The sequence below is a fragment of the Danio rerio genome, chromosome 11, assembly GCF_052040795.2.
Source record: "Danio rerio strain M-AB ecotype USA chromosome 11, GRCz13ab, whole genome shotgun sequence".
Taxonomy (NCBI): Eukaryota; Metazoa; Chordata; class Actinopteri; order Cypriniformes; family Danionidae; genus Danio; species Danio rerio.
The window spans coordinates 31135792-31160404 of record NC_141031.1 but is presented as its reverse complement, the minus strand read 5'-3'; the positions used below and the strand labels follow the sequence as shown (position 1 = coordinate 31160404).

The following is a 24613-nucleotide window of genomic DNA, read 5'->3' as shown; positions in this document are numbered from 1 at the left end:
CAACAACTTAATACCCAAGTCTAAGTTTTTTCAAAAAGTGTCTCTTTTAATCAATGTTATGTATTGATGACAGAAAGATGAGATCAACCAGGTTTACCAAACCTCCATGACACCAGCGATCCTCTTGGACGACTGCAGGTCTGCTGTACTGCGCGCACACACACACACACACGCGCGCACGCACGCACGCGCACACACACACACACACACACAATGATGTTTGTTATTGTCAGTGCAGGCATGCGTTCATACATGCAGTCCTGTCAGCAGAAGCTCTGAGTCAGTGCTGCGCATGAGGGCGAGTGGTTGCACCTCATTAAAACAAGGGCAAAGGCTGGAAAATCAAGAGTCAATGCAGAAGAAAACGGGTCTCTTTTAGCATTCTTGACACGCGGTTAGCAGTTTCCAAAACCTTTTTCATCATGTCAAAGAGAGACATCTAAAGGTTTATTCATGTGAGACCAATCAAATATTTCTCAAAAGCAAATTAGCAGTGATCATCTAATGTCGAACGAATGTTTAGGTTTGAATAACAATTATCGCTCAAAATTAAGATTTTATATATTGCAATGACAAGCTTTTATTTTTAAATTTCGGGGTTTATATCCCACAATTCCTGGTGTACTTTGAAACTTGGAGTTTATTAATTAAAATTCAGTTTTTGTCCTGCAATAATGAGTTTATATCCAGCGGTGTAAAGTAACGAAACACAAATTCTCAAATTACTGTAATTGAGTCGTTTTCTTCAGGAGTTGTAATTTAAAAGCAGTATTAAAAATATTCACTTTTACTTTACCTTGAGTACATTTTTAGTGCCGTTTCGCTACTTTTACTCATTATTTACCTTCAATCTCCAGTCACGACTTTAAAGGGTCACGAAACACCAAAACACATTTTTTGAGCTGTTGACAGTCGTATATGTGTCCCACACTGCTAAAAACACTATTAGGACACCTATATTTCACTAAAAAGTGTAAATTGGTTGTTTTTGCGTTATTTCAAGCAAATTTGTACTTCCTGTTTGAAACGAATTTTTGAAGCTGCGTCACGGCCATGACATAATAGCGTTGTATTCCAGCGTGCAGACTGGGCGTCTAGGCCTGAGTATGTCTTATTACGTCTTACAGTGTGATACATTAATGCATGAGTAAGGCTTGGTTCAAACCAATCAGCGCGCTCTATTGTGGAACTTCATTAATATTCATTAGTGTCACCGTGTTTACGCCACAAAGACGCCACGTTGTGTTGGCAAAACAAGCGTGAAGTGTTGCTTTTATAGTTTGCTGCCGTTAAGTTTCGTTTTCATTTTCTCTCTGTGAGAGCTCAGTCTCACGTGTGGATTAACAGTGTACGCGACGCTCGACAACAATAACTTACGTGTCTGAGGATTATTGTTTACCTGAGAGCTGTTCTCATCTGCAAACGCTGAAATCTGAATTCGCTTGTAGTATTCTCTCCATAAAGACGCGGCTCTAGTTGCTGGTGATTGTCCTGTCTCTACAGATTTGGTAAGTGAGCGACCAGTGCTCTTTGTTTATTCAGTTTGTTCGTATCGAATTAAGTTACTATTGCACTGAGTGCAGAAATGTTAGCACCGCATTTTGTGACCGGAATAACACACGCGGGTTTCTGACGCTACCTGCCGTGTGCATCTAAGTTTCCGGGAAATGCAGAGTTTTTTTCTCTCTCATTCGCCGTGCGGTATCAAACATTGCATGAAAAATACACGCTTGCAGCAGTTCCTTGAATCAAATATCTCGTTTGTCGCGAGAGGCATGAATGAATTCCCTGTAGAAAGAGCCAAACTGCAGTTAAAGTCCAACTTTTAATAATTTGGCAAATAATTCGACTACAGATGTCCATGTAAACACAGTCACATTGTCCGCTGTGGGTGTGTATTTTGACTCTGAAACTCGCGCGTGCACAAATAGACACTCCCACACCATCCCACTTTAGTTCCTCCGACACTCCCCCCTAAACAGAGCTGGACACGCCCACTTTTCTGACTTTTTCCAAAGCAGAGGTGTGAAAACACCCTGCTGAAACGAGGGGGTTTCATGGCCCTTTAATTGTCCGTGTTGATTGGCTAAAGTAGAACAATCATTCCTGTGCTGTTCAGTCAAATCACACAGAAACGATATTGCATCATACAGAAAAACCTCAAGACATGGACACTTCATAAATGCAGCAAACCATTTGGAAGCATTAAAAGTGACAGGAAGATCACAATGACCCAGAGACTACATGACACTGATGAGCAGATGAAGGATGTTTACTGTATGATTACTAAAATGGCCTTAAACAATCATTAAATGCACTACAGAATGTTATGTTTTTACACACACAAATTGAACTAAAGGAGTCAATCTTCACAGCGTAATACTACTATTAAAAGGGCTACTTTTACTCATACTTTGAGTAATATTTACAACAAATACTTTTACTCTACTTGCACTAGATTCAAGGCAAGGAATAGTACTTTTTCTAACGTACGGTTTCTCAGTACTCTTTCCACCACTGTTTCTATCTCACAAATAGAAAAAGTTTTTTTTCTTTTATAAAAAAAAAAATAAAAGTGTCTTTGTTGTCACTTGCAATCAGTTTAACTTTAATGTACTGAGGCTGAATATTGAATCTTTAAAACCTTTTTTAATTTGTCATGTTTTTGCTGAAAAAAAAAAATCAACAAAAACTAAATTTTGCTAATATATGTTATGGTTAAGCTCTGGCAACCTTCAAAAACAAGGTTGTAACAAATCAGAATTTTTGAGTACAGTAACAATGTTTACATAGAAATCAGAAACGATTTATAAAATTTTCCATCCAAAACAGCATATTAACTTTATGTGCAAGATTTTCGCATAAAAGATATGCGAATAAAACAGCATTTCCATCCAACGAGTCAAAGAGAACAAAATCGTCACGTCCTGATTAACTGGTGCTAAATATCAACAATAAATACACAATTTGCTGCAGTAGGAGAAGCTGTGTGAATCTTTTTTTCATTTAATAAATTACTTGAGCCTCAGAAGACTATGCCGATTCTCAATAAAAGTGTAGTGGCGTTCGAAGGTGTGAGACGCGGAGCACAGACGCTCTTGACAGTTCTGGAGGTAATTATTAATATATTAACACTAATACTGAAATGGTAACGGCATTTCATTTAATTTTATAAATTAGAATGACCAATATAACATTTCAGATGTTTTACAGTGTGTTCGGCCGACTGGTTTATCCATTCACACACATTTTGCATCACATGATCAATTATAACAAAAATAAATAAATAAAAAAATCACATGACTTTTTTAATGCACATACTGGAATTTGTTTGGTAAAAGTGTTTCTATCATAGCCTAAGCGCATCTTGTCTTATCGAATAAAAAGTTTATCCTACTCAGTTATGTGCATAGATTTTTTATGCACATTTTCAAAATGTATGCGCATCTTGGCGTTTCCATCAACCGTTTTTTATTCGCATATCCAAAATGTGCATAAAAGTAGGTCGATGGAAATGTAGCTATTGATATAATTAAGGTGTTTACATGAGTTGCTTTTTGAACGTTCCTTTCATGATCCCGTTTTACATTAAGCTCATAGTTCGATTAACGTCATTGCCTCACCACATTATCCACATTTACTCCAGAGTTTCATGTGATTTTGGGTGCCTCATTTTTTATTTGTTGACTTTACCAGCTGTTTGGAACTTTCATTCAGAATTCATTTCATGCATGCCCCCATGACAAACGAGATACTTGATGCGAGTTTGAACTGCTGGAAGAGTGTTGTTTTAATTGAATTAGATACCGCAAGCCATATGGGGAAAAAAACTCAGCATTTTACAATGCAGGTATCTTTGGTTCTTCACTGACTCAGTAGGTGCAGAGAATAGTGTCAAACAGCCGTATGTGTATAAAAAATCGTACATGGTGATAATAGTTTGATTGCGGTGTTTACATATCTGTACTCCACTTCAATAATGCGACTAAAATTGGCATACTCCAAATTTTAATTCGATTATGACCTTAATGGGATTAAACTAATGAAAAATTGCTTTTTACGTGGTAGACTCTTAATCAGAGTATTTTCTTAATCGCATTAAAATCTGATTATTGGTGTCCATGTAAATGTACTCATTGAGATGTATTGTAAATAGCTTTAAAAATAGTAGATGCAATTGCAAAGTCAATTTAAAGAAAAATCTTTATATAAAGTGACAAAGAAAGATTGGATAAAACATTAAACAGAACAGCAATCATATTATTATTCCTTCACATATATAGTGCCTTGAGAAAACCTTTTGAATGTTTATTGCATAAGCTGCTCTACTCTATTACCATGAAATTAGCATAAAAACACAGTACCACTAAAATGAACCCAAAAAAACTGGTATGATATTGACATTTTGCCACAAATCTTCTTTTAAACCTGGATCATTTCTTGATGCCCTCTTAATCATCTCCATGTGTGACTTTAAAGAAACACTACCTTCATTCTTGTTTAAATCAATATGAGAAATCTTTCACTTTGAAAGTCTGGAGTGTGATTCCACATCAGAGGAGCCATTAGCAGAGATGCTGCAGTGAGGTAAAGATGACGGCGTGGGTCAAACTGATTAAACACAGAGCCAGAAGTGCCTGCGAGACCCAGGAATGCCATTAAGCGAGAGTGCCAACATAATGCCACAGACTTTTCCAATTAGCTCATAAAAGACCAATCACAAAGCAAGGCCTGGTAGGAACAGTCCCAGAGAATGGACTTTAAGAACACGCGCCCCAAGAGTCCTTCAAAGCCCAAACCCCTCGGTGAGAGGAATATAGGCAAGGAAAAAGACATTTGAGCATACCTTCACCCAGACTAAAGTGCTGCCGGGGACCAGAGTGAATTAATACATCTTAAAACGGCCCTTATGAAAATTGGATTTCCATTAAGTACCGTAGCAAGGAATTTTAACAAGGTAAAGGCCGATGTCTTGGCAGCCAATGTGCGCTTTTTCCTGCCATTAGAAAAAAACTAGTGCTCATAATAGGTGCAAATTAGAGTGTTTTCACAAAATTAACCTTATGGCTATCATTTATTTAAAGCAGATAAAGACACTGCCATTAAACATCACAGTAATGGGAAACATATCAGCAGAAGAACAGCAAGAGACTCAAAGCCAGGGACTAAAACCAACATTTTACCTCGTCTGCCAATGGCCGGTGAGTGACTTAAATAAATTATGGGACGTTAATAAATATATAGCCTATATATTTACGAGCCATGTAACTGTTTGTTTTCATTCATTCATTCATTTTCCTTTGCCTTAGTGTCTATTTCAGAAGTCGTCCTAACTGAATAAACCACCAACTATTCCAGTATATGTTTTACACAGCGGATGCCCTTCCACCTGAAAACCAGTACTGGGAAACACTCATACACACATCATACACATTTATTCACACACTCTTTGGACTGTGGGGGAAACCGAAGCACCCCGAGGAAACCTGCTCGAACACAGGGAGAACATGTAAACTCTACACAGAAATACCTCCTGGCCCAGCCGGGACTCAAACCAGCAACCTTCTTGATGTTAGGCGATAGTGCTAACCAGTGAGCTGGCCCACTGTGGGATTTATTCCATTCCAAAAATAAAATGTAATGTACTGTGTGTATTTATGTAGCGCAATTATTGCGTATGGCCATACACCCAAAGCACTTCACAATCATGAAGAGGGTCCACCACCAGTGTGCAGCATCTGCTTGGATGGCATGACGGCAGCCACAGGACAACGGCACCAGTGCGCTCACCACACACCAGCTATAGAGGGAATGATAAGATGATGTTAGAGCCAATTCAGTGGATGGGGATGATTGGGAAGCCATGATCTGGGCTGATGGAGGGAATTTGGCCAGGACACCGGGGTTACACCCTTACTCTTTACGAGAAGTGCCATGGGATTTTTTATGACCAGAGAGTCATCACCTTGATTGGGGAGATGCATTTATTTGCAATTTTATCCATATTATCAGTATATTTTTGCTATTATTTTATATGATAAAAGTAGAATTGCTTTCAAACCATTTTAAAAGCCTAATAAAAGTTTATTTTTAAAGAAAACCACAGAGAAACCTGTTTGAAATGCTTCTCCTAAAAAGTGCAGAGAACTGGTTTTAACGCTTTAGGACATTGTTTGGTGAAATGCTCATTTTAAGCAAATCAAACGGAAATAAATTGCTTAATGCATACACTGAAAACACTCATAAACTGCTTACATGAAAAGAGGACAGATAACATAGAAGATTACAGATTACATTAGACATTTCAAAGGGTTTTTACAGTAACTTACTGGCAACTCTGTTAGCTCAAATCAACCAAAGAGCTCAAATCAACATTGAGTGTTGTCAGCACAGACAGATGCACTTTTACCTGGATTATTTGTTGGTATTTGATTCATATTCTTCAGGAAAAAATACTCTTCGTCGTTCCTTTGTTTTGGCTAATGTGTCCTCTGAAACTGCCTGCATCACTCTCATGGTTCCCTTCTAAGGGTAAACCGAAACCTACGGCAACATCGGTTCTGTAGTCTATCGAAAAAAAATATAGTTTGAAGGGGCTAATAATTTTGTTCTGAAAAAATTAAAAACAAATAAGACTTTCTCCAGAAAAAAAAAAAAATTATCAGACATACTGTAAAAATTTCTTTGCTCTGTTAAACCTCATGTGGGAAATATTTAAAACAGAAAAAATAATTAAAAGAAGCGCTAATAAATCTGACTTCAACTGTATATGACGAGAACGACGGCTAATAGTCATCAACAGTCATTATTTAAAATAATAGCAGTATCAATGCAATGCGTTAAATAAATTAAACAACTAAATAGATATTAAATCTAAGTTCAAACCAGATAAACGATATTACTTTATAAGTTACTTCATTCTATACTCGTCCACAAAACTTTTTGTATACCATAATAAAGTTAGTTAAATCCAGCATGTTCGTCAGGCAAGTTGTCCTCCAGTTCTGACAAAATTTGCCAAATCCTGTGGTGCACAATAGTCAAATTGACGCAAGGCAGCATCAGAACTGTTATGGAAAATACAGTGTAATACACAACTTTTTAAAAATACAGAAAATTGCTGTATAAGTTGTTTGACGTCACTGAAAATTTCCGTAATGCAATGGTAAATCCAGTTATTTACAGTAAAGAAAATGCAGTATTATACTAGGTCAAATACAGTAAATCACTGTGCAAATTATAGAAATGTCTAACAGTGTATGTCTTTGCAATTTAATCATCACAATATACCATGTCAAATTCAGATTGTTATAATAACTAAAAAAATAACATGAGTATAATAAGAATAAGGTTTGTGTCATCAACAAAATATTGACAAACTGGAAAATTATTCTATAGCCCCCAACCCCCCCCCCCTTTTTTTTATGTAATTCCTTATGTAAACTCCCTCTCTGTATTATAATAATTATCTGCTTAAACAGACATTTCTATGTTTGTCTGTTTCTATGCTGTGAATACGCATACAAGACCTGTGCAAAAATGTCTTGTAAAAACAAGGCTCGGTGAGTTTTGAGCAAAGTGAAATTTTGAGCAATGAGCAAACCAAGATGTTTTAATAGCTCGTGGATAACTTTCTGTAGACCCTGACACTTTGTATATAATAAAACATCTCTGTGGCTTTCTCCAGGTATAAAGTCAGCTTGCCTTGTTGAGTCATGTATTTAAAAAGTCTGTCGAGCTTTGCTGCCACCTTGTGTTGACTTTTGCTCATTTAACCCCAAAACTACAGGAATGTGTTATCAAATAGGTTTAGCAGATCTAGGTCGTAGTTTTAAGAACTAAAGAATGGTACGTGACCGTAAACGCCTTTGAGATGTACAAGGTAAGTTTTGCATTTGTGAACGCCAGAAAACTGTGGTGGAATCAAGATCTGAGTGCAACATAATAAAGAAAAAGCACGCAAACAAACCTGAAAACCCTCGTGATGATATGTTCTGCTGCGATGACGCAATATTTGTGCGCCCAGATCTTGTAAACGGACATATATAAATGTATATATATATATATAACCATGCCATTTATGTAAACACTTAATCGAAGACACAGTATTTTTACTTGCAGCTCCATTCATTTGTTTTGGAAAACAGTGCAAGACTGGTTGAATACAAAGAAAGAATGTGGATGCTGAAGGTTTGACTACATTACAAGATGTACTATATGTAAAGGTTGTTCTGTTAATAAAAACAAATGTAGGCTGATATACAAAACTTTTATATAATTAAATATAAATGAACTAATGTTGATAGGTTGCAGCTGGAAGGGCATCCGCTGCGTAAAACATATGCTGGAGCTGGTGGTTCATTCCTCTGTCCCAGCAAACATGCCAGTGTGGGCCCACTGTGGGTAAGTGTGGGTTTACTGTGGGACAGTGTGGGCAGTGGCGACCACAGATAAATAAAGGGATTAAGCTGAAAAGAAAATGAGTGAATACCAATTTAAATGAAAATAAACCAAAACGTACCTAATAGGTTCCAGTTTAATGCACTCAAGTATTCAAAATACTTAGTGTCTTTAACCACAAGATGTCGGCATTTGTCTTTAATTCAGTTTGTGTTACGAGCCACAAGGGGGCAGTCTAACATAATAACAAACCAACTAACAATCACAAGATTGAAGAGTTAGATCAATTTGATGCACAAATGCATGAAACAATGTGTCTTTCTGATAACCAATGATATTGCTGAAATATTTTTTAGACCTCACCTAAACTAAAATCTGAGATCTGGTTTACATGCTACTCAAAACATGCACTGAGATTCTCAAATGCTCTTAAGCAGCTTTCAGTGCAGATTTCATGAATGAATCTGTAATCCCTGAATACATTTGCTCAGCACAAGGTCGATGTGCTGATTCCCATTGCTTCCTACATGGCGATTGGTGTACAAGTGGATGTGATTTTTAGCAAGGTCGAGATATAAGACCCGAAGTCAGCTATAATAGTGTGCTCTGGCAGATGTGATTAAGCCTTCTCATATTGTCTGACTAAGCATAAGACCGTCTTAGCCTCACATAAAAACACAGTCTCATTTACACTTGGATACACAGGTACACAAGTTTATTTGATCTCTGTATACAGTATATGCTGTGCTAAGCACTTAAAGACTAGCTGTTGGGATTATTAAAAAAAAAATACGACAATACAAAGCTAAATCATATTAATAAAAAAAGTGTTAGTCAATGTCAACGAGTCGATTTTTAGTGAGCAGTTACAGGTGTGATTCTTAGGCTTAATGAGGTTGTGATCTTTCATTAATGATCAAATTGACTATTAATAATAAAGACCAAACAACATACATTTAGTTCAAATTAGGGCTGCACAATTAATTGAAAAAAGATCACGATCTCGGTTGATGACCCTACACACGATCTTAAGTCAGCTTTTCTACGATTCAGCATGAAAATAAATGTTTACTAGGTCAGTATAACTACTCTAACTTATTTAATGTTGAATATAAAGCAAAAGGCAATCTTCGAATATAAAAATGTCTCATTTTATCAGTGGAAAAATGGTCCAACAATCAAAAATAATAATTCAGCTTCAGAATTATGAATAGTTGTATTCTGACGTCATCACTTTACTGTGAATTAACAACCAGGACATATTAAAAGTCTGTTCAAATCAACCAATTCAAGTTTTAGCATTTTAACCAACAGTAGACCTTCACATGGGCCTAATATTATTATTATTGTTTTATATGTTTGAGAATTAACAATAATAATGGCCTACTCATATTAATCTTTATTTTACATCTACTGAATGGTGAGAAAATCGTGATATTGATTTTAAGCAAAAAATATATATATAAAATAAAAATTATGATTCTCATTTTAGCCAGAATAGTGCAGCCCTAGTACAAATATTAAGAGGAAATTATATACGAAATATTATTTTTGTGAGTTATATTGTGGTTCTTTCTGAAGCAATGCAAAAGCTGAGTGTTGAAGTGTAGTCATTTTTCCCTCAGCTCTGTGGCACAGAATCTGTCAGTTTGACTGACAGCCGGGCTGATTCAGGGTTTTTGTCCCTATAGTCCCCATGTGGTGTGACATTCACCTAACCTGACAACACGATATACACTAGAAAAGAGAATGTAACACGGTGTTTCTTTGTTAGATTGACTCTAGTATCTTTCTTTAACAACATAATAGTGCAAACAGTTTGTTAATATTTGAAATTTAATTCAATTAACTCAGGGAATGACAAACGTGAAAGATATTTTTGGGGGGAGTGCAACACTTGTGTGCATATGAAGATGCAAAACCTAAGTGTTGTCTGAAATTTCCATCAAAAATTAGCGTTATTCTCATCCTCCTTTGTTTTTCCTCGCCTCTGGCTTGCTTGGTTTGGGACTTGTGGATGGATCGATGGATTTGCTCTTGTTTGGACTTTCAGCAGTAAAAATTAAACCACACTGAACTGAACTAAATTCAATTCAATTAATCTTTATTTCTATAGCACTTGTATATATTGTGTCAGAGCAGCTTAACATAGAAAAGTATATAGTGAATTGAAACAGGATCAGTCCAGTTTTCAAAGTTGAAGTTCAGTTTAGTTCAGTATCAGTTTAGTTTAAAAGTCCCGAACTAAGCAAGCCAGTGGCGACAGTGGTAAGGAACAAACTTCTCCAATTGACAAAAGTGAAGGAAAAAAACCTTGAGAGAAACCAGGCTCAGTTGGCCATGCAAACATAAGCGCAGATGCCGTTCAAATTACAATGTCTTTTGGGAAGTGTTCCCGGCTCATGGCTAAACTGAACTTCAGCTCTAAAATCTGGATTTTACAAGAACTATGTTAAGCTGCTTTGACACAATCTACATTGTAAAAGCGCTATAGAAATAAACATGAATTGTATTGAAAACATGAATGTTGAGTTATTTAACTTTAAAGACCATGAAAATTACTTTTTTTGCCATAAATATGAAATTACCTACACACAGGAGACTGATAAAATGCTAATTTTAGAGAAAAAATCTGATGGCATTTAGAGGTTTTTGCATCTGAACTCTTCTTATTTAGCAGAAAAATGAAATGAGTTTATTGGGTAAACAATATTTTGCAAAAGAAGATCTTGGGGACTGTGGGAAATTTTTTGTCAGAGAAAGGAATGCAATGTTTCTTCCGGTAATGTAGCATGATTCTTATGTAGCAGGAACATGTTTTGTGAAAGAATCAAAGTTTCTAAGGGAATTGTTTTTGTGTTTTTGTTGTTTTTATTAGCAAAAAAAAAAAAAAAAATCACAAAAAATTAAGATCTCGTGAATTTAATGGCAGCATGGTGGCGCAGTGGGTCGCAAAGTCGCCTTACAACAAGAAGGTCGCTGGTTTGAGCCCTGGCTGTGTCAGTTGGCATTGCTGTGTTGAGTTTGTATGTTCTCCCTGTGTTTGTGTGGGTTTCCTCCGGATGCTCCAGTTTCCCCCACAGTCCAAAGACATGATCTGTGAATTGAATGAGCTAAATTAGCCGTAGTGTATGTGAGTGTGTGCAAGAGTGTGTGGGTGTTTCCAAGGGTTGAGTTGTGGCTAGGGCATCCGCTGCATAAAACATGTGCTAGATAAGTTGACAATTCATTCCGCTGTGGCGACTCCTGATTAATATTGGGACTAAGCTGAAAAGAATATGAATGAATGAATTTAAAAGGATTAAGACATATTCTTCCAATATCTCTTATTTTTTTCCATTCCCCCTCAGGGGCTCTGTAAAACCTTCTGTTCATGTAATTTGCAAACACAAACATCAAGCTGGTTTCCTGCCTAATAACACTGAAGCTCTTAATTATTATGAGTCAGGAAATGAGCCAATCACATCTGGACCAGAGTTTTTTTTTTCCACTGCTAATTTGCAACCAATCGATGTTCCTCCGGATCTAGTAGATAAGAAAATTAATTCAATTAATCGAAGCAATATTACACACTGAATAAAAAAGTACTTGTGCCCTTAATAAATATTCTAGTTAAAGTCCTACTGTATTTGTACTTTTCAGCTCAGCCTATATCTGTCTCTTCCTACTTTTCTTACACACTCTCTTAGATACACTCAGAGGGGACATGCGACTCTGCATCATGTGCTAATTAGCTCCGACAGGCCTCTGAAGAGGGCTACAGAATGCTGAGTGAGACAGGAGCACAGCCAAAGACAGACCCATGTGCGGTTTTCATAATGCAACAAAAATTGTGCTGTACTGTATTTCTGTTTAGTTTTGTATTTATGTAAGGGATACCAGGCTGGTTGTTCTCTCAAAATAAAACCTAACAGGCTAATTAGCAGCTTGACCAGTGTTGCCAGATATAGCTGACTGATTCCAGCCCAAAAGCTGTCGAAACCTGCCCAAACACACAAAAAAAAAACGCCTTTACAGTTAAAGGCTGTCATAAGAGGGGTTGTGGCAATCATAAGTGGGTAGTGAAGATTAAGTGATGTATGTAGGGGTTTCAAAACCACCTAATTTTTGTCAACCCGCATATGTGATTTTTTACCCTCACAATCAAGCTCAAAACTGCCCAAATAGATGGAAAACCGCCCAATCTGGCAACACTGAGCTTGACTGTCAGAGGACAGTTCTATAAATAACAGGTCTTTTTCATTCATTCATTCATTCATTCATTCATTCATTCATTTTCTTTTTTTATGAACCACCAACTTATCCAGCACGTTTTTATGCAGCGCAGGCCCTTCCTATTTCTATGCCGCATTTCTGGGAAACATTCACACACACTAATATACTATGGACAATTTTAGCTTGCCCAATTCACCTGTACTGCATGTCTTTGGACTGTGGGGGAAATCAGAGCACCCGAAGGAAACCCATGCGAACACAGGGAGAACATGCAAACTCCACACAGAAAAGTCAACTGACCCAGCCGAGGCTCGAACCAGCGACCTTCTTGCTGTGAGGCAACAGCACTACCTACTGCGCCACTGCGTCCCCGCACAGGCCGTTTTTCCGGCGAAAACAATTAGCTAGTAGATATACATTATGTTGATTATTACAATGATACTTGACACAAAAGTAAACAATCAATCATAAACACTGATTTCAATTGTAATAATTTACTAACTAAATGTAAAGCTTGCAGAAAATGCAACCTGCCCTAATTGACTTGTATTAATATTCAGTCACAAGATGGCGACAAACAGTTAAGAACACATAAGTGCACACACGCATACATGTCAACATTAAAAGATGCAGGTGGAAAGATCAAGGTCCCTATAATTTATTTGAAAACATATCAAATTAATCAATGAATGAATAATTAAATAAACATGAATAAAAAATATGGAAAAAATAGTAGTTTGTGCATATTGTTTACACTCATATTTCCCCTCAGAAAAAAAATAAACGAATACAATTTTTATAGTTATTGAAAATGATTCCCAAATGTAATGTTATAACTATTTTTTCCAGCTAATGTTATTGATTTTATTTCCCATTTCATTAATTTTTATTATGTTATTTATTTAAATAATCCCCTACTGTGCAATAAACGTGCAATACTTTCTCATACGCACATGTACACAGCACCTTATAACAATATGCCATACTTTCTCCATATACGCATTTGTACACAGCACCTTATAACTGTTTAAAACAAATCTGTAAATACAATTCAATACCCAGATCTTTTGACTAACTCTAATGTTTATCTGTTTTTATATTTATTTTGTGTTGTCACTTGTCACTTTATGTACACTGGAAGCTTCTGTAGCCAAAACAAATTCCTTGTGTATGTGAAGCACACTTGGCAATAAAACTGATTCTGTTTTTTTTTTTTTGGATAGCTTTGTTATGATTTCATTTCAGTAGTTTCACATTTAAGCCATTTTGCATCTTTCTCATATGGCACTTGCATTAAAAATACAGCAGAGGTGTAATAAACCTCACTTGTTTTAGAAACATCTTTGCACATTGTCATAACATGCCTTCAAAATGAGCTGCGAATACATTCGGGGTCTCGTTATGTGCAAATTAAACATCTATTTCCTCAATCAAATAGCCTACAACCACTTCCTTCCCAGCAGAAGTGCAGTTCAATGAGACCTCAGTGATTGGATTCGCAGAAAACCTAATCAGAGGACATCAAATTAGTATCTTAGTCCTAATATATTCATTTGTACAGTCCATACGTAGTTGGCTCGCTGCCTAAAAGACTTTCGGGCACAGCACATTAACTGTCATGGAGTTGTTTTGTTCTCCTCTTGCTGCATGTTTGTGCCGCTCACCCACTGTTTTATTATTTACATTTATTTTGAATTTAGCCATCATTCTCCTTCCTTGCTCCGGGCCACTGCAGCAGAAGCCCAATTACATCAGATTCATGTGCACTGAGGTGGCCAGAAACAAAGTTGACCTTTTCAGGTATATGCATATCTCAGTGGTATTTTGTAAAGCTCAAAGAGAGAAAGAGAAAAAAATAAGGTGTAGATGATGTTAGATCTTCAATAAAAAAACTTAGTACTCCTTATGGGGCATCTTTCTAAGCTCATTTTGTTAATATACTTTGGAGAACTTGGCATTTACAGTGTTGCCAGTGTTGCTAGTTGACTAACATGCTGGTATAAACTTCAAAACTACACTGTAAAAAAATCAGTAAATTAGCAGTTTTCCGTATTTCAAGGTCACCCACCCACCCAAACCCCCCTGCAATTTACACCCTGCCTTTGAAAAAAATTATGCATTTTTTAACCTTGAAAAGTGACTTTTATGAACATTTTTAATAGTTTGAAGTGATATGTTCTCTGGGTTGGTGTTGTATATTATGGTACAAAAGCCTTGTAATAAACTGCCAACACACTTTCATAGACTTTCTTATGTATTTCTGTATTTCTTATACATTCTATTATTTCAAAGTTCTAAAATGACAATACAAGTCACTTTGTAAAGCTGTAGAGTTAAATTTTCAGCATAAATTCAACAGCAGAGTTCCATAATGCAATTCACAATCGTAAATATACAGAAAAACATGTAAACTATTAATTAACAGACATTTTGTACAGTAGCAGGATGACCATAGAGATCTTGCTGGCTAAGATATTTACAAGGCCTGAATAAAAATAAAAACTCTTTTCAGCAGAGATATATAAAAAGAGACCACAATTTCCCTTGTTATAGATACAATGCATATAGAAACATTTATTGGAGGTATATATATATATATATATATATATATATATATATATATATATATATATATATATATATATATATATATATATAGTTTATTTAATGATTTTTTTTTTTTTCAATTTTATTAGCTTCGGTTAAAGTACATAAATACATATTTCCCTTCTTCCTTCATAATTAAGTTGACATCAAGCAATTCCACTTTGTACTCCCTGGGGTTTGCAGACCCCCTGCCGTCAACTTCAGTATTCTCATATTATTCTGTATTCTAATGTCATGTTTTCATTATTTTATAAGGCAACCTCCAAGTGTATATACGCATATCTAAGTGTCTTCAAAAGCGGGTAATTACAGCGCTGAATGATTCAGTCACAGATTAATGGAACACCTTTAAATGTTTAGTGGTGATTAGTCTCATAACTCATTCAGTGAGGGTAATTTCTGAAAGAAAAGTCATTAGACAGGATGTGAGAACAAGCACTTCTGGCCAATACGCAATGTTCCATTTACCTGTACGGTACTGCAAACTCAACACTTCTTTACTGAGTTTATATAGGCCATATGGATCCATGCTCTATTTTCAAAAGCTTTGGGAATCAAAGCTGTTTGCAAGCGCACACTAACAAGCACACATAAGGAGCTATTCTCACAGAAAAAAAGCTTTTTATAATGTAAGCTTCTTGAGAAATGAACTTTAGAGTTTTTCGATGGAGACAAATGCGCAGTGGCAAATACATCCATGTAGCAACAATGCAAAAACAGTGCAATGCAGATATACAGAGCACAAATGGAAGCTTGTTCTTGCCAAACAATAAAAAATAACTAAATAAATAATGTAATTGCTTGCTATCTCCCAACTTCGATTTTTTTTCCTTCACAATTCTGGGTTTTGAAAATAAAAATCTGAATTGTGTCTATCGTGCAACTCATGAATTCATACACTTGCAACTGTGTGTTTGTATCTCGCAATTCTGATAATAAAAAAAACTCTGAATCGCAAAAAATAGACAAATCAAGTAAAAAAAATAGGAGAAAAGGACAACAATAAGATAAAAACTAATAATAGTGAGAAATAAACAAAATTACAAGAGAGAACTTTATACACTGTAAAAAATAAATCCTGAGGCTTGTAATTTTGCAACAACACGGGGAAGCCTTCACAAACTGAGGAGCGATCACAAACTAAAGGAGCGGGAAAGTGGGGCTGGGTGGAGCGACGACGCGGGGTAGCGTTCACAAACTAAGGAGCGATCACAAACTGACACCGAAAGTGGCGAGAGCGTCAAAGTAGCCAGAAGTCATTCATTTTCAATGAGAACTGGTGGCGAAGAGCAACGCGGCGCATCGAGAAGAGTTGAAATCAAGTCAACTTTATAGTAATGACCTATGATGCTTTTCGGCGGCAAGCAATCAGAATGTAGTCCACCGCTTGAGAGGAGTTCAGATAACACAGACATGAACTTTGGTTCCGACCGCACTTGTTCCTAGGGGTTTGATTATTGCGGTTGCCGGATTTTCAATTATTAAAAATCGCGAAGAAGCGGGCCCCCCTAATCACGCGGGGGCCCCCCCTCGGTGCGTGCCCTGCGGGCCCATCCGCTACGCCACTAATGAATAGCAGTGCAGTATGGCTGTATATTGTGGGATATATATCTGCCAGACAGTGTATGCCTCCCACCAGTGCCGATATATATATATATATATATATATATATATATATATATATATATATATATATATATATGTATGTATGTATATATATATGTAATTTTGAAGTGAATGCCTGTTTTATTAGTAAAAAAGTAGGGAGATGTATATTTTTAAGTAAAAATTGTAGCTTGATGGCTATGTTTTTAGAATATTTATTAGATGAAACATTCAGAGATAATATTTTGCATTTCAGATGCCATTTTAATATGCTGAGACAAATATGTCACTAGCTGTATGCAAACTTCCTGAAACTTTCAAAACATCCAAACCAGCCCAACAACACCAACACAGTCTCAGCCAATGGTGTGAGTTTAGGGTGGGGCTATATGTTGGTTCTGTCTAATAGCAGACAGGGGGAGTGTTCAGTTGCAGCACTTATTTTATATGGGACACGAATAAGTGAATAAGCAAATAAGAACAATCAAATATTTTAAAAGTCACCCCAGTTTATCTGAATCCAATGAGCGTAGCATCTTTTTATTCAATATGCTCTCTGTGACTGAGCAGAAGCTTGCGAAAGGACATGCTTTTGATGAATGGCTAATAGGTTGACCTCATTAAGAATGACAATACCGATTGAGAAATGTGGTTTGTCTCCCTCTCTTCGTCTTCCTGTCCATCTCCCTCCCTGTTTGCCTCTCTGTCCAATCAGTTTTGCCACGCTGAATTAATCGGAGAAAGACGAGCAGACATCAATCACATTAGAGGGATGTGGCCTCGGAGGAATATCCTATTAAAACTCATTCACGTTGTACAAGGCCACATCCACCATTTCCAAAGCCAGACGCAACGCTGTCAAGACTTGATAGATGATTACAGCAGTAACCAGACGTGAAAATTAAAATCTGATGATCACCCGCAATCTGCCTGTTGTTTGTGCAGGCGTTGTTCCTTAAACACGATGATTGATTCCTTTCTTTTTATCCCTTCAAAATATCAGGTCAAAATGTCAGGTTGTTGAGAGGTACGTGCCAACTTCTGCCCACACGCATGATTCAGGTCACATGCTTTTTTTGCATCATAATAAAGCTGCCCGTATGCCCTCAATCTGTCAGGAGCGAACGGGAGGTCGCCTTTCAGGTGTGGAAAGATGTCGGTAATCCATCTTCTCCATGCAAATGTGAGAATAGCAAACAATAAATGTTAAAAAAAGTGCACTTTAGGTTGCTATTCGTAGGGCATCACTGTATGTGTAATCCTTCTGTCATTTTAATGAAGGATAAAGTGTGAGATATGCATGCACAGAGCAGCTGTTCACACTAAGAATGATAACCAGATAGCATTAACTGTTATTCTCATCAATGCACTATAACAGATGCACTCCAATTTATCCATTTATGCGGCATTGTATTTAATAAAAAAGGTTTAAAACTGCATTTAAAGTTCCAAAAAGATAGAGCACACAAGTATACTATGCTTGAAGTGAAGTGTGAAATGTTGGACAAGTTATGCACTGAACTGTTGCAGCTTTAATTATACAGTCAACACAGGCTTATTGTATATACATTTTTGCATGAAGTAAGATATGTTGCGCGTGGTACATTGTATTGCACATTTCAAATGACAAAGCCACTAGAGGGCGCAGTCTGCATTTGTGCAAACTTTAATATGTTACTTAAGGCAAGGATATACTTAAAAAAAATTATTTTTTGTTCTTTGTTAGAGGGCAAAAAGGATAAGGCTCAATCCCAATACTATTGTTGCACCCCTTCCCTTTACTCCTTCCCATTGGCCCTTGAAACAGAGTGTGAAGGCGAAGGGCTTTTACCCCTAATAAATGGGACAGCACTACAGCTTGTGCACATGTCATCATATGTCATCACAATCTCTTGCTTCATATTAGATGGACGATGCAGACTGCTGTAGTTATCCCAGTTGAGCTATTTTTTTGGTATTTATCTTCAGGAAATTACTGAAGGCATGTATCATGTTATTATAACGATATAATGTGGCAACAAAATCATAACTATATTGTGCATTTACACATTGGCCATATTCATCTATGTAAACACACGAAAACAACACTAACATTATAGCAGACACCAGGGGCAGACTGGGACAAAAATTCAGCCCTGGCACTGTAGCCACATCAGCCCACATTACCACACCGACATAGCCCCACCCACGGACACGCACATTCACTATTTATTTTGATGTACAGATGGTGAAATAATATGACATTCTTGCCAGATTTTGATTACGTACGGGTAACCTCGGATTGGGTCGGCCCATCTTGAAATCAGGCAGCCGTCACGATTGGTCCAAATGCTTAACATTTATTATTATTATTATTATTATTATTATTATTATTATTATTATTATCATCATCATTATCATAATATCACATCTAGCAAGAGATAAAAGCTGCCTCCACGTAAAAACAATACATATAAATAAAAACTGACCGGCCCACATTTAAAAATTGGTCCGGCCTTTCTGGCATTTGCCAGAATTGCCAGATGGCCAGTCCGCCCCTGGCAGACACTGTAAAAAGCTCCTTTCTAGCCTTTTCTGACAGGGTATTTGAGTGTCATCAAGTGACAGAATGTTGTAGGACTACTCTATAGGAGTTATTAATAGGGATTATAGATTTAGCTTTTTTTATATAGCTGCTAAATTTAGCTGTTTTTATTTCAGCGTTTTTTTTTTTTTCAAGACGGTAAAACAAAAACTCCATTATGAATGTATTAAAACATGTGCTTGTTCGTTGTAAAAATTTGAAATAATTACAAAAAATACTAATTTGTGGATCTCTTTACTTACTGGTGCAGCCATGCTGCCGTTGTGGCTGGTGTATTCTGGGAAATTTTCTTACTCCTTGATTTTGAACGTAATCCTAAAAAATCTGTTCGAAGGGGAATCTACCCCTTCTCCTTAGCCCTACACCTTCAAGCTAAAGAGAATTGGGACACACCTACCCTTTCATGTGGACACGCAAAACGAGGGGTAAGAGGAAGAGCTAAGGGGTAGAATTGGCATTGGGCCTTAGTGAGGTATTCTGTGTTGCATCAGGCATTTGGATTGCCTGGATCTGAATAAATGAGGCAGGATGTGATCTGTATAAATTATCATATTTTCATGTTTAATATTAATCCTGCCTGAACGGATACTACAAATGTCATCTGTTGTTAATTGACATGCAAAACTAATCCTATGCAGCTAATATGCTGAAAATCAAGGTTTTGGGATCAATGCGGCTTTAAGTCTCAGTCAATGATGACTTCTATTGGCAGCAAAAGGCAAAATGGCTGATTGAACACTTCCAGAACTCAATAAGCAGTCATTATGTAATTGACTTAATTCGTAGATAGATCAGATTTTTTGACAGATATGAAATACAGCAAGTTATAGTCTACTGTAATATATATATATATATATATATATATATATATATATATATATATATATATATATATATATATATATATATATACTGTAAATTTGAGGAAATTAAATGTAAAGGGATTCCAGTGATATTGCTCCTCTCTGCTGTAATAGCTGTGATGTGGACTTTGAAAGCACTTTAGTATCATTACAGTAATTTGTCTTGGTGTAAAATGCTTTTAACTATTACATTTTTATTAGCCATCATTTTTATCAGCTGGATTTTTCATTTAGTGTTTTGACGATGTTTATTTGCATTATACTGAGATTACCTTTAGATTTGAGGTCAATTAGAGTCATCCTTGGTTGTCTCTGGTGGTCTGTGGATCCACTGTATCACACACACTGCTCTTAAACTGCAGACCTGAATAGCCATCGATCCAGTGGTTTGTGTATCATTCGCTGCTTTTTTTTTCCTCTTTTCTCTCCACCGCTGTTTTTCCAGCAGTCTGGAGTTCCTGTGAGGAAGACACGTATGTTATTTATGAAACTCCCTTCAGCTTCATTCACTGGCAAGCGATCATGATCAAGTCTTTTATCTTTAGCATACCTCTGTAATATTTTTTCTTGGATGCACACTAATATACACTTCTTTTTATACTAAGAGCAGATGGGTAGATGACAAATAGGCAGTAAAAAATGTTAGATGACTATATATATATATATATATATATATATATATATATATTTTTTTTTTTTTTTTTTCTCCATGACTTGTTAGACTTGTAAATCTTCAATAAACAGAGGTGGCACACCAAAGGATAACAAAACATAACAATTTTATAGAGGTTCCAAAAGGTTAAATATGTGAAAAATCCAGAAACAAAAACTTAACCGGTGCACGACATGGGCTTCAGTCTCATGTTCTTGAAACGGGTCCTTTAACTAATTAACATTTTCAGTGGAAATGATTAAACAAAATGTATCAATATATGTTTTTAGAAATAAATGGATTTAAAAAAATGTTTCATAAAAAATATATATTTTTGCTGCTTGTTCAAACTACTTGTTTAAAATGAGCTGAAGCAACACACAATTCTTAAGATTTTTTTGGAAACATAATTGTTCTATGTTCAATCAAAGACACTAGATTACACGTCACTTGTATTGTTTTTAATGTAACATGTAACACTCATTATGGTGAATCTATGGTGAAGATTTGGCTCAAAAATGTTTAAAAAATATATAAAGCAGTTTTTCTAACAAGATGTCGATGTAGGACAAAGACATGTTTAACCATTTACTGCATTTAAAAAGGATGTCTGTATTATTTATATTCATTTTTGTCGTGTGTGACAGAAACGCAACGTTGCACCAACAATCTATAGATTTCAGAAAACTACTGACCTTAAACATTTTTAACATTTTAAACAAGAAAGATCTTACCTTTTCAAGCATTCTGTACTGTAAATGAGGATGGAGGTGCACTTTTAGGCCCCAGAGGCTACAGTACAGTAATCTGAGAAACCTACTTTACCTCAAGTTAAGTTTAAGCTAGAAGCAGTGAGCCTTTGCACAAAGATCTCTCTAGAGGTGTCTGTTTCTTTCTTCAGCTTTCAGCGCTGTTTCTCTCTCAGGGGTTTCTAGGTCATCTTACTTCTAATTCACTTCACAGCGTTTGCTGGGGGAAAACACTATTTGTCCTGTTTTGATGCCTGCATCAAATTACAGATACAAAATTGATTTTATATTCACAGAAAGTGTATTAAATGCACATAATTTGTCTGCTTTGGGGTTTCAGCTAACTTTAGTTGTCCAACATATAAACTGACCTGTACTTATTAAACTACTGTAAGTAAAAGAATGTCATGATCATACTAAAATAGTATTTTATTTTATGTAAAATATAGTGGCAAAGTATTGTAAAATGGTAATTAGTATAGTTTTGCAGACATTAGTTATTAATCTCATTCAATGATCCTTGTTTTAAATATATACATTTTATCAACTATTTATATGAACTTTTGTTACACTCACTGAATGTCATTTTGAATTGTTAAAACTGCTTGATGAACATTTTTTTTCAAAGAAAAATATTATTTAAATACAATTAAACAGTAAAATTTTCAAATGTTGTAAATTATACCTTTTTTTATTCCTTACTACTTAATAAAAGTAAAAATGGTTTCATGTTTTCAGACATTTATATTAATTTTAGACAACAAAATACCAATATTTGAAATTAATAAGAGTGAGTTCCTTTTTTCCTTATTTAACAAGGATTTGTTTCCTTATTTAACCAGGAATGTCCCATTGAGATGCAACATCTCTTACCAGGGTGTCCTGATTTAAATTATATTGTCAGTTTTTTTTTTTTTAGATATGTTACAGTGAAACACTTCCCAAAAGACATTATAACTTAAACGGCATCTGCGCTTATGGTAGTCTGTTTTTATTATCCCCAAGGTTTCCATAATTCTGGACCAGGCCGTATCCTGAGCAGCTGCTGTGGTGGTCATGGAGGAGTGGAAAGCATGAGACTGATTCCTGTAAGACCCCAGTGACCGATGAGTCTTTGCATTGATCATGAAGGACCCACCTTTACACCAGCTGGTGACCTCCTGCAGCTTCTCCAGGAGGGACATCCAGTGTTCTCCAGCCTCCGGCACTTAGACTGCAGCTCTGCACAAGAAGTTTAGCCAGAGGAGAAAGGGTTCTGCCCAATTGGATCTGTTTTCTCTCAAAATTTTTTATTTTTATTTTTTCTTAACTTTCGTCAATTGGTGAAGTTTGTTCCTTGCTGCTGTCGCCACTGGCTTGCTTGGTTTTGGACTTAAGGAGCTGTGCATCGTTGGATTTGCAGTGAAGTGTTTGGACTCTCCAAACCACAATGAACTGAACTAAACTGAACTTCAACTCTGAAAGCTGAACTGACACAGTTTCAATCTACTATAATCTTCTATGTGAAGCTCCTTTTCTCACAATCTACATTGTAAAAGTGCAGTAGAAATAAAAATGGATTGGATTGTATTGAATTGAAAAACTAATTCAATCACTGTAAAGTTGTGCTTTTATTGCACCATTTCTCAGCCACTTTTTGCTTGTTTTTTGTTGTGGCAAAAGTAGGAACATGATTGTAAACAGACAGTAAAATCCTTCCAAAAGGCTTAGGGTATTAATGTTATCAAAAGAGCTCACTGTGCCACTGTACACTGAGAGGATCGGACTAAAGCCGCATCTCATGTCTCTGGCTACTCTTGCGCATAAAATCCCGTGAGTATTAGGCTGATGTTGGAGAGGGTTTGAGCACGAGTGTGCATTTGTAAAAAAAAATAAAAAAATAGAGGTCAGCAGCATCTCAATCTGAAGAGACTTCCCTGTAGTGGCATTATGTGAACCACAACTAATGAGAGGAGACTGAGCTTCAGCACATAGAACCCCATACCTGCTCTTTAGTGCAGAGAAACAATCAAAGGATGTCATCTGAAGACACGTCTCCCCCCAAAATGGCTCTTCCTATGGCTATATGCTCTATAAGCTTTTCATGTTCACACTAGTGTAGTGTTGTTTTAAAATGCTCAACTTTTGATACATCATGTCATCCACGCTACTCTACAGTTTTTCTTCCTTCTCTTAAGGCTCAAGGTGTTTTTTACATGCACTTTTTATTTCTCTTTGCTATTTGGGCTTATTGAAACCTAATGAGAATAAAATCTAAGTATCATCTTTTGATATAATGTACTTATAGAGAAAAATGCTGTCCATATATCTGGACTCGTGGTACGAATTTACATAAAACACTTTTTCCTGACTGTTTGTTAATGCATAAATAACATATACCGTTTTTTAACGCTTTGACTATCAGAGAGTAAAAACTATTTTATTTTTTTGTATATGTATATGTATATGTATATATGTATATATATATATATATATATATATATATATATATATATATATATATATATATATATACATATTAATACATGTGGATACATAGTTTCAGATTTTTCAATTTGATTTTATATGTAGGTTACTAATAAAAACTATTATAATTTGCACATTTTTTATAACTGTATATTCTACTACATTGTAGTTTGATTGCATACTGTACTTGTCCTAATTATTGACCTGTCCTGTTTTGAATATAGGTAACATTTTGAAGCAGACTTTTATCTCTCAGTGCAATTAAATGGTATTATTATTCTTTTTATTATCAGGGATGGGCAAATGTAAATGTATTTTAAAGTAAAACACCAAATACCTTACTTCTACAAGTATCAAAATAAACTACAAAACACAGCAGCTACAACAAGTATCAAAATTAAATACTGTATTTTGTATTTTGAAAATACTACAATTTTACAGTTTATGTAGTATAACAGTATATGTTAACTTT

At 35.9% G+C, this 24613-nt stretch overlaps 2 long non-coding RNA genes across 3 annotated transcripts in view; one reads left to right on the top strand and one right to left on the bottom strand.

Moving 5' to 3' along the window:
* Positions 1-21875, bottom strand: part of LOC147841814 (uncharacterized) — a 57649-nt gene extending 35774 nt beyond the window's left edge. For both annotated transcript variants that reach the window (XR_015502712.1, XR_015502713.1), the window contains exons 1-2: positions 21661-21875; positions 20547-20732 (exon numbers count right to left, since the gene is read on the bottom strand). This is a non-coding gene — a long non-coding RNA (uncharacterized LOC147841814). The remainder of the gene's footprint in view (positions 1-20546; positions 20733-21660) is intronic.
* Positions 7766-23954, top strand: LOC147841813 (uncharacterized). The gene is made up of 4 exons (XR_015502715.1): positions 7766-7882; positions 8122-8190; positions 8307-8403; positions 22681-23954. It is a non-coding gene; the product is annotated as an uncharacterized LOC147841813 (long non-coding RNA).
* The last annotated feature ends 659 nt before the right edge of the window (positions 23955-24613 follow it).